Genomic DNA, 10615 nt, shown 5'->3' on the forward strand with positions numbered 1-10615 from the left:
CAGATAATATAGTTGTCCCCAAACCATTTACAACATCAGATTGTTTCAGCTAAACAGCACGGAGCTTGGTTCAGAAAACTGCCAAAAGCAGAGGCGAGTGGTCAGCTCAGTTATTGAAGCTCTGGTAGGTCCAAGTTAGTTCCCTTTTGTCTTTGAGAAGATTTAAACCTCTATTTCTCATCTAGTAGGAGGCAGTCCTAATCAAAGGGGTAACCTGGGCTGGTGATATCGGTGTCATCTGTTGAATTTGTAGAACTAAGCAGGCAGAGTCTGAAGGTTAGGTGACCCCACTACCAGTTTAAATGGTTGCTCTCTTTTTGTGTTCCCTTCTGATTTAATGAATATTTTATGTCAAGTAAAATTAGCTTTAGCTGAATGCCTTTCTAGCTCATTGCTGAAATCTGAAATTGCATTGCCCAGCTGAATATCCTGGCAATGGGGTTCTCTGGAGTCAAGCTCCATCCTGTTCTGGCTGTTCATTGACTGTTCCTTGAGTCATTGAAGAAAAGGCAGAAAGATTTTCTTGCCTGGTATTGAAGAATATGAGACAGTGGGACAACCTTTGTGTTACAGTGTGTTATTAAAAATAAGAGGCATAGCACTTTTAAATGTGTGGCACAGGAAGAACACCAACTACATTTTAAAAGCTGCTTGAGTATGATCTAGTAATATTGACCCTTCTCTGGCATTTGGAAACTAAGTGAAATGGTCAGTTGAGTTTTTTGTTCTACTTTGCTCAGCCAGTGCACTGTAAAGCATTCACTGACCATCTTTGAGGAATATGCTTGAATTCTAACAAATAGTGTTTATTTCCTGTCACCTTAATTTTTTTTTTTTTACTTCTTTTAAACTGTATGTCCTTAGAACTAAGTTAATGAGGGGAAAAAAGATGAAAGAGCTCTACTACTCTTGCAAGTACCAAAACAGTTTAAGAGATTAGCAAAAGCTCCGGCATGTTTCTGCTATCCCTACTTTGCTTTTTTTGTGGAGAGTATTCTAGCTATAGCAATTTAAAATGAGTACATGCTGTACTAACACTTGAGGAGAAAGCTTAGCAGTTTAATCATGTTGAAAAGAAGCTTAAACAGCATTCTCAGCATTAAACACCATATACCTTGGAAAATAAATCTGAAAGATCTGCTGCAAGTAGTGGAATCTCCTAAGGGTACCATACTCCTAAGCACAGTGCTAGGAGGTACACGTATCAAAAAAGCCTGAAGAAAAGGTAAAAGGAAGCTGACAATCGCTAAAGGGCAAAGAAAAGGGAGATTACTGGAAACAGAGAAGCGTCCTTCAAAAAGTTGAAGTTGTCTCCAGGCAAATGAAACTGAAGTTATTATAAACTCTGGCTGATTAAATATTGCATAAAAAACATGCAGTAAGCTGAAAAAGAGCTTTGGAAACGGCTAACTAAAAAAATTAAAACCTAATGCTAAATGCTAAATTAAAACCTAGTGCTAAAATGAAAACCTAATGCAACAGCATGAGCCAAAAAAAGAGCCAAAAAAAACCCCGCACCTGTCATAATGTGATAAGGTGTAAAAGAAGTACTCGGAGAAGACACGGCCGTTGCAGAAAAGCTATATGAATTATTTGCATCTATGTACACTGTGGAGGAAACGGGGAAGATTGCCTATGTGAATGGGGAGACTTAGCAGGCTTTAAATGAAGTAGCTATTAGAGAGTTTAGGGTACAAATAGATAGGCTGGACATGAACGTATTAGCAGGACTGGATGGTGTTCACCCAGTTCTGAAAAAACAGTCCTGTGCGTCTCCTCATTTAAAACTGCTTTTGTACTTGAACTCTGGAGGGTACCAAATAAGGTACCAATGCTTCAGAATAGTTCAAGGGTATGTTAGGCCTTTAAGCCTGATATGCATAATGGTCAAATTGGTAGAGGCTGTATATAGTATAATATATTATATATATAAAATATAGTGAACACTTGGATAAATATGTGCTCTTGTGAAGAGTCAACATGATTGACTCCAAAAGAAATTTGTCCTTTTAAATCTTTTGGAGTTCTCTGAACAGATCAACAAGCACATGGAAAAGGATGATCTATATCCAGTTGGTAAAGTCTATTTGTATTTCCAAAAGGCTTTTGAAAGAGGGAAAGGGATCAAGGCAGTCATGACATACGAGGAAAGGTACTGGAGTGTCATAGTAAAATAACTGGTTAGAAGGATGCAGAGGTTAAGAGAGTAGACAAATATTTGGAAGTAAGATTAACTGGGGTTACTAAACAGGCAAAGGAAATCCTCTGAACTTTAAATATTTCTGCGTGGAAAGAGTTCAAATCTACTTGCTTAGAGTTCTTACTCTTCCCTGGGTGCCTGTGTATGAGTTGCACGAATGGGTGGTAGGCTCTTCTGAAGATCTGGTGTACAGCAACTTAACCCATTTCAAATACTGTCCGTTGAAAGCCTTGAGAAAGCATCTGCCAACAGTTCTAGAGGAAGCATAGTTAAACAGCAGCAGGAGACCTGAGAAATATTGCTGTAAATTGATATTAGAGGAGAGTTAAGACTTCTTCTGCGGAAGGGACATTTTGAAAACTCATCAAAACTTCAGCGGTCTATAGCTGAAGTCAAGGTGTAACTGCAGCTCCTTGGACTGATTTGAATTCTCCTGGCTCATTTCCAGGGATCTGAATGATGGCATGGACTCTCATGCCAAGGACTGCCTGGGAGGGACTTCCTTTTCCATTGAATTGCCAAAGTTTGCTTCTCTCTTTTTCTATTTTTTTAGCTTTATGTCTGAGCTCCACTGACCTAACAGCCCCAGGGCAGTTTATCACCTCTTCTGGATATATTTATAACTGGTTATATATTCTGGTTATAACTAGTGGCTACTAGTTATGCGTATTATCCTACAGATACAAAACAGGATGAGGTTACCCAGAGGGAGCTGCTAATACAGAAAATATGGGGATCTCCTATTGCATGTTTTCGTGTCATGTGAATTTATTTTATCCTATTTTAAATTTTGTAGATTCCCTCCATATTCCTGTGGACTCTGAACAACTGTTTTTATTATCAAGCTTTTAGATGACTACATTGTTTAAAATGGATCTACAATGCAGGTGCAGGCCATGTGCCATGATCTCAGAGACCACCAGTGGTCTATATACTGTATTAAAAAACAAACAAACAAAAACATTTTTTAGGTGCTCACTTGAAAAAAAAAACAGCCTGTCCTGCTTAGAGTTGATGTGATAATGCCTGTCAAAGGATCTACTGTTCTACATAATTTCTCTTCAGTTTACACACTTTATAGCACATAGCATCTTTAAAAAGAAAACACCTTCAGTTCAAACATTGCTGTTTTTCTCTCCCCATTCAATTCTCTTTGGAAAGAGCTCTAAGAGGTTGAAGAGAGGATGTAGCTGAATGTCACCTTCACTGACATTTGCAAATTGCTGAAATGCTTAAGGAGGTCACAATGTTAAAGTGAGAACTGAAAAGGCTTAGTATACCGTTAAGTATACCAGCCAGAAAGTGTTCTTAGCTATGAATAGGTCTTTCATGGTTTTAAACATTTGGTACATTTTATATTTAGGTTACAAAACATTTGAAGTTTTAAGGTCAGCTTGAACAGAGAGGAAAGCATAATTTTATTAGCTTTTGTGTTTGCTGCAGTGCTATTGCAGGCAGTGATCTCCTGAGACCTCACAATTTACCAGTGCTGCATCTGAACAGTATGTGCGTGGAAGACCGAGAAGTGCAGGAAATGCTGCACTGTTATTTCCCTGGGAGAGGACGACTTCAAAGGCAAAAATGGCAGCGTCTTTTGAAAGTCCCTGACAGTCTTTTCCTGTTTTGTTGCTATCCCAATGACACGGTAAACAGTCTCAGAGAACATGTGTGTTAATCATGAAGTTAATCTCGTGAAGTTTTGTATTTTCAGTATTTTTACTGGGTAATCCTAAAATCTTTTTGGAATCATATGAAGATGAAACAAAAATAAACAGGCCAAATTTATTCCTATGTAACTTAAGGGAGGAATAGTAGAAATGACTTTAGTATAGGATTTGACTTTTTGCGGCAGTTCTGTTTCCCATTAAAACCTGAGAGAAAAGTGTGATCTGATTAGGTTTCTTCTCAAAGGCCCAATAAGTACTCTGGCATACAGACAGTGAAATTAAATGATAAAGATATCAGACTTAGTTCTGTGACTTTTTTTCTAGCTAACTTCACTGGTTAGCTATCTTACCATCCTCCAAACTTTGAGCTGCAAGTGCTGTGGTGGCATTGAGAAGGTTTAAAAATACTAGGCATTTTGACAACACAAGTAGCTTACCACCAAGCTGTTCTGCCTGTGCTTTCATATTACTTCCACTTCTGTGTGACTGTAGCAGCCGCAGTCTTCAAAGAGTCAAACGAAGATGAACAGCTCATCTTGTGAAAGCTGAGATTCAAGCTGTCAGATACCAGAAAGGATTGATGTTTAGCTCTGCTGCTTTTGGAAATAGTAGCTATTAAAAACACATTCTAATTAGAGTTGGCAGAGAGGCATGGTCCCAAAATACCAGTGAACACTGATTTTAATGTGTCATTGCTTTCAGATCACTACGGATCTGTATAGGATAGCTCTGTGTTCCATTGAAAAGTGGAGTCAGCTTTCCCTTGGCACTATATATAGCATTCCCAGGGGGACAGCGTAAGAGCAGTAATGGGTGGAGGTTAAAAAAACCTAATTAATACTGAGTTCAGTCATAAAGGGAGCCTGTCTTTTCATGGGGACTGGAGCTTACCTCTGCAGTGTTTAACAGCACTTTCTAAGTGCATTAAGTTATTCTGAAGGTCATTTGGTAAGGACAGCATGTAATTAAGAAACAGAGAAAGATGTTGTAGTCTGCAGTCACTGTGGAAGGAGAGTGCTTCTTTGCTTTTGGGTCTTTGGAGCTGGCGGTGGGAGTGAACACAATCTTTGACCTGGAAAAAGCCGTTGACAAGGTGTATAGAAGGAGAATCAGGCTAATTTGTCTGTCTTTAATCTTTGTGACCAGAAACTAGAAGAAAGCACAAGTTGTTTGAGGTTGGAAGCCTCTGTCAACAAGAGAAAGAGGAGGCAGTGAGGGGTCTCAGCAGGCTGGGAGTTGTGCAGAAGAGAAGAGCTACAGATTACTCTGGAGATGGCTGTACCCTGCGAAGGAGGAGCACGTTCCCTGAGAGGCTGAATGGAAGATCTGTTTTCTTTGGGTCCATAAAGGGCAGTCAGGTGAAGAGGAGGCAGGTGACTAAAGAGAAAGGAAAAGATGAGGATTGTGTCACTCCACCAGTGCTATGAGTTCTTGCAGTACATGGGAGAATTCCTCATGCCGAAATGGTTTCAAGTGAGATCAGACAAAGCCTGCGACAGCAATGGAAGACTGCTACATGCATGGAGAATGTTTGGCATCTGTAATTTTAGTGATCTCTCTGAGTTGTCTTTGTGGTAGATGATGCTACTTCATACCTTTTCAAATTACTCTGAAGTGTATTGCATGCCTGAATATTTTTTGCTCGAGGCTCTGAGCATACTCCCAGTGAAATCGGAGTTGGTTTTGCCATAGACTCTTAATGAGATTATAACTGACTCTTAAGTAAGATAAGTTTCCTCAAGCTAAGTAAACAATGGCTTGCTTATAACTTGGAAGTTGAGACAAAACAAGAAAGGGTGTGAATTTATAGTACATGAAGCGCTCATTTCTGGCTCCTTCTGTGGGCAAGTAGAATAGTCTACCTTGCTCCTAATGCATGCCAAAAGTGCCTATTCGGAGAAACAAGTGCATGGAAGCTAGCGTGCCATTAATTCAGACACAGTCTGTATTATAATAGCAGTGGATGAACAAGCCCCAAAGGGGCACATAATCAAGAAGTGTGTCATATGAATGATTAAGAATGGTATCACTAGCTAAAGGCACGGTCTGAAGAGTCAGTGCAGTAAAACTCCTGTCACAGCATTGAAGTTTCAGGTGTGTGGTTGCAAGCCGACTAGTTGTGACTCCAGCTGTAAGGCGATTCCAACAGCTGCAGCAAATTGCTAAATCATTCTTGGCTAATGCTGACATCAAATTATCTAGATAATTTTTGTAAAGTTATCCTTTGCCATACAGACAAATACATAAGTCTTTGTATGCCTTGTGCTTTATTCCCCGAGCTATACTTGTCTTAATTTTGAAATAATACACTATTTCTCTGGCATCTGAGCTGTTATCCTCATTATTCAATCTTTCTTCTTGCAGTAAGTCATCTTGCAATTAATCCAGAACGCTGAACTTGTGACTTTGCAGATGCCAACACAGCAAGTGACTAGGATATCTTCATAAGCATGAGACAGTGACTCTCTAGGGAGATCAAAGAGAAACTGAGATGCAAGAAAAAGCTGCCGTTATTAGCTGCGAGTGGGTTAGCTCAATATCACTGCAGTAAGTTCTTTGCGGTTACTGGAAGTCACCTCTTAGTAGCAGAGAGCAGTTCTATCCCAAATATTTGCTAGAGAGCATCAATAAGAACATTAAAGACAGATTAAAAACAAAACCCAAAGCACTTAATGCTCTTATGGCTTTGATTGTACTGTCATGACAACGTACTGTCTCTGGCAGTTTTCTCTTGAACGCATAATTCTCTCTGAAAAAGTGGAGGAGTATGGCATTTCAGAGAACTCTACAGCTGGTATAAAGGATTTTATTTCCCTGATATCTGTGCAGTTGTGCCTACATGTGCCCATTGAAGACTGTGCTTTTGAAGTTGATCTGTCGTATGGGACCTGACAGGAAAAATACATTGCTGATGGTGTTATTCGCTCACTGTCCATTAGTGAGTGTAGTGGAAGCAAAATGCCCGGCCAGAACAAGCTGTGATTTGCTTTTGCCAGTGTTCTGAGTCTTTGTAGCCTCTCTGGGCTGCTCTCTGGGTGCTGGGATACATTACTGCAAATTATTGAACACCTCTTGTAGTTTTCAGGAGCTGCTCGGGGCTTGGGAGATTCCAGCTCCAGTTTTATCTACATGCCAAGAGCCCACCATATGCACTTGTTTTTATGAGCTTGACTGCAGAAGGTCCAAGGATGATTCTGAAAACAGTTTGGCTGTTTCTTGCTCAGAATGGGGCGGACAGAGCATTTGGTCTGAGGCATACTCATGAGGGGCTAGATAATTTGATGGGTTTCTTTTGAAGCCCCATGAGTGGGGAGGAACCACCGAGCTGCTGTGCTATTGAGAGTACCAGAAAGTTCATAAGGGACATGTAAGGTTGAGGCAAGCACTAACTAGGAGCCAGCTGCTCCTTATTCAAAGCAGGTCATGCAAGGATCGCCAGGAGGGAGGGCTTTGGTGCCCATCTGGACCCAAAGACTGTACCAAGGTAGCAACCTTTATGCTAGGACAAGCAGGAAGAAACAATGTCCTCACACTTATGCAAGTGCTACTGAGCTGATCAGCTGCTGAGGAAAAGGCCTCCTGGTCTCTCTGTCAGGCATGGAGCAGTGTCCTCGCTGTCTCCTAGGAAGGGTTGTCCCTCCCAAAGCTACAACTGGAATGGTTTTGCCTACGGGGCTCACTGTCTGAATTAGGAGTTAAAAAAAAAATACACTTCAAGTGTGAGCTTCAAGTATGATTTCTAGAAAACTTGCTGTTGGGTAGTGTTTATTCCCAGGCTTCTCAGCCTCTAACCAGCCTGTGAAAAGTCAGAAAGCTGACCAGGGTGTTCCTGTTTTTACAAACGGAGAACAGAAAATGTCATTTGCTTCTAATATCTCACCTCATGAGGAGCACAGGATGGGCAGCAGCTTTTTGGCTGTTTCAGGCCATCAGACCAGCTGTAATCAGCATGTTTTATGCTTCTACATGGGCTCCTGGCCACCTGTATAATGCCCATCTGTCGAACTGGGCATGAAGCCTAACAACGCTGTGATCCAGATCATATGAATAAGGCACTGGTTTCCAGGAAGTGATGTTTCTGAAGGACAGTTTGCAATAACATGACAAATGCTATACCTTCTGCATGAAGTCCTTCCTATGCAGCATTACCGTAGCAGTGCCATGTGCTCCTTCATACTTTTAAGGCATTTTGGGGGATTCATCTAAATGAAATGTAAATGTGATGTGGCAATGATAGCACATGAATATTTAGAGACAGTCCCTGTCCCTCTGTGACCACATCTGAGCATTTTTAATGTATTCCTCCTAGAACTATGTAATGCTTTTCTGTGAAGAGTAAATTTGCTGAAAAATGCAGTTTTAGAATAAACACGCCTATTTGCCATATGAAGTGAAATGTGTTAATTAGCTGTAAGAGGGAGAGAACATGGTGAAACTGGCTTCCTGAACTGACAGAGGAGGAGCTGCCTCTGTTTTCCCCTCATTCGATAGGTAAAGACCCCCATCCCGTCAAGGCAGTGGGAGCTGTGAGTTCAGGTTCCCCTTTCTATGAAAAGAAGTTTGAACCCACATCTCCCAGTGGATACCCCAAACTACTGGGTGAGAGATGCTCTGAAAGTCTGCTGCTGATCTTATTCTGGCTTTTTAAACCATTAGACAGTCATTAGAACAGGGTTTGGATACTGAGGCTCTTCTCTCCTGGGCGAATGTTGCAAGTATTAAGCGAGAAATTTTTGCCTCCCTTAGTGACTGTTCTGATCAAAATGGAACAACTTTGATAGTATGGGCTAAAGAGTCCCAGTTCCTATGCCTGATAATCAGGTACAGGATCAACAGGCTGTCTTCCTCCAGGGATTTTTAGGAGAAGAAAACTGTAAAGACTGGTTTTGGGCACACTTAGTTAAGGTCTAATAGTAATGGAGTGAGAGGGCTTGTGCAAGAAGGTACCACGAGACAATGAAATTCTGCCAGGGCACTTTGCTCTTGGCTGACCTTCTACATACAACTGTATCTTGGCTATTTCTAGACAGAAAAATGCCAAATGTAGTTAAGTGAAATGATTTTTACTGTTGTATATTTTATATTCAAACTGAATTAATTTCTTGTTTGGATGTCAGTGGCTTTGTCTACATTAGCAAATACCATGGTGCAGTAGGAGCAGGTCTGTAGAGCAAAACAGTTAGTACAACCAGACTTGGCTCATTTTACAGTTTTTGCTTCAGAGTATCTGTAGTCTAATCCTGTGGACTGAAAGTCTATTAGCAGTGTTTCTTTTCCTAACCCGAAAAGAAACACTGGATGCACTTTGCTTTCATTCCAAGTCAGTTTGAAACAAAATACCTAAAACCAAATTCCAGTTCACATGGAATTCAAATTGGTTCCAGTTTGAACAGAATAGTTTATTTCACCATTCTGATGACTTTTCTTTGAGTGTCTTTTTGGTATATGTTATCTAAAAAGACTTGAAAGAAATTTTGAAAGAAACTTGTAGCAAATCAGAAGACCAAAGATTGTGTTCTGAATATGTCAACAAAAGCTTTCAACTTGCTTGGAATATTTTGCGTTTTCTGCCAGAACAAAGACATCAGTGAAGCTGACACATGTTCATGAGACCTTTCGATGTTGCTATAGCTATATTTTTTGTTGACAGTTGTTTCAGCTGAAATTTTATCTCGTGCTTGTTCAGGTCATATTACATCATGCTCAAATCTGTATATCTTACTGTGCATGTGATTCTTGCTATTCTTGTTTCCAAGAAGTTTGTACCCAAAATTGATATCTTCATATCCTCTTGAAAAATATATTATCTTACCTATCTCTGCCTGTGGCAGAGAAAGGAAAGAAAATCCAGTGCTGCTGTCTCAACTTGCCTGTTCTGACTCCTCTGCTATATGACTACGAAATCAGTCATGACACATACATGTGCCTTAGCTGCAAGAAAATGAGAGAGAGAACGGAACGAGGACAAGAAAAACATTCAAGAACTGAGAAAGTATTAAGGATCTTGTATGGGAGAGGAGCCTAGCTGATATGAAAGGAGTGAATGTGAGGACTGTGCAGAAGTACAGTGGCCTTTAAAGTCAAGGACTTTGCCTGCATGCTGAATTATACAGGTGCTGTGAAGGTTGCTTGGACTCTGAAAAGAAAGCAGACTCTCAAGAGCAAATCGTGGTGCTTTTCTCTTGCAAAAGCATCCTCCATACATTCCCTAGGACAAACAGGTGACTCCTGTTACTTAATAGGTTTGTGGTTTAGGTATTGGATTTTACCTGTGACTGGCCTCTAGATCAGCTGGATCCAATGCTGCATATTCAGAATATGTGATTTGTTTTGTGTCAAACATCAGGACTATTTTGTTGCTGGTTTTGTCCTGTGTAAATGATCTAGGATTTCCTGCCAGGTACCTCATTCATCTTAGCCTATCCAGAAGTATATGACATGGAAAGGTTATAGTCTTGATAAAATACTATTTTCAGAGTAATATATAGGGCCAAAGTCAGGGATAAAATAGACATCAGTAAATAGTTATTAGTGATTTAACAATGATGCAATGAATTTAACCTGATGAGAGATGAGAAGACTATCATAGTAGAGAAATAATCCGTACCTATTTATTGCCCTCTTCCTAGTTGCTAAATGGTCTCTGCTTTAACTTACACACTGCAAATATCAACAGATTTTAAACCTATTCAACGTGTAACCTGCACCATGTTAAATGTCAGCTCTGCATATCATTTGGTGCACGTTA

At 40.2% G+C, this 10615-nt stretch overlaps 1 protein-coding gene across 1 annotated transcript in view; it reads left to right on the forward strand.

Moving 5' to 3' along the window:
- ST8SIA1 (ST8 alpha-N-acetyl-neuraminide alpha-2,8-sialyltransferase 1) overlaps positions 1–10615 on the forward strand; it is a 138376-nt gene that overhangs the window by 113069 nt on the left and 14692 nt on the right. The gene's annotated exons all lie outside the window — the stretch shown is intronic.

This window comes from Struthio camelus, chromosome 1 (assembly GCF_040807025.1).
Source record: "Struthio camelus isolate bStrCam1 chromosome 1, bStrCam1.hap1, whole genome shotgun sequence".
Lineage (NCBI taxonomy): Eukaryota > Metazoa > Chordata > Aves > Struthioniformes > Struthionidae > Struthio > Struthio camelus.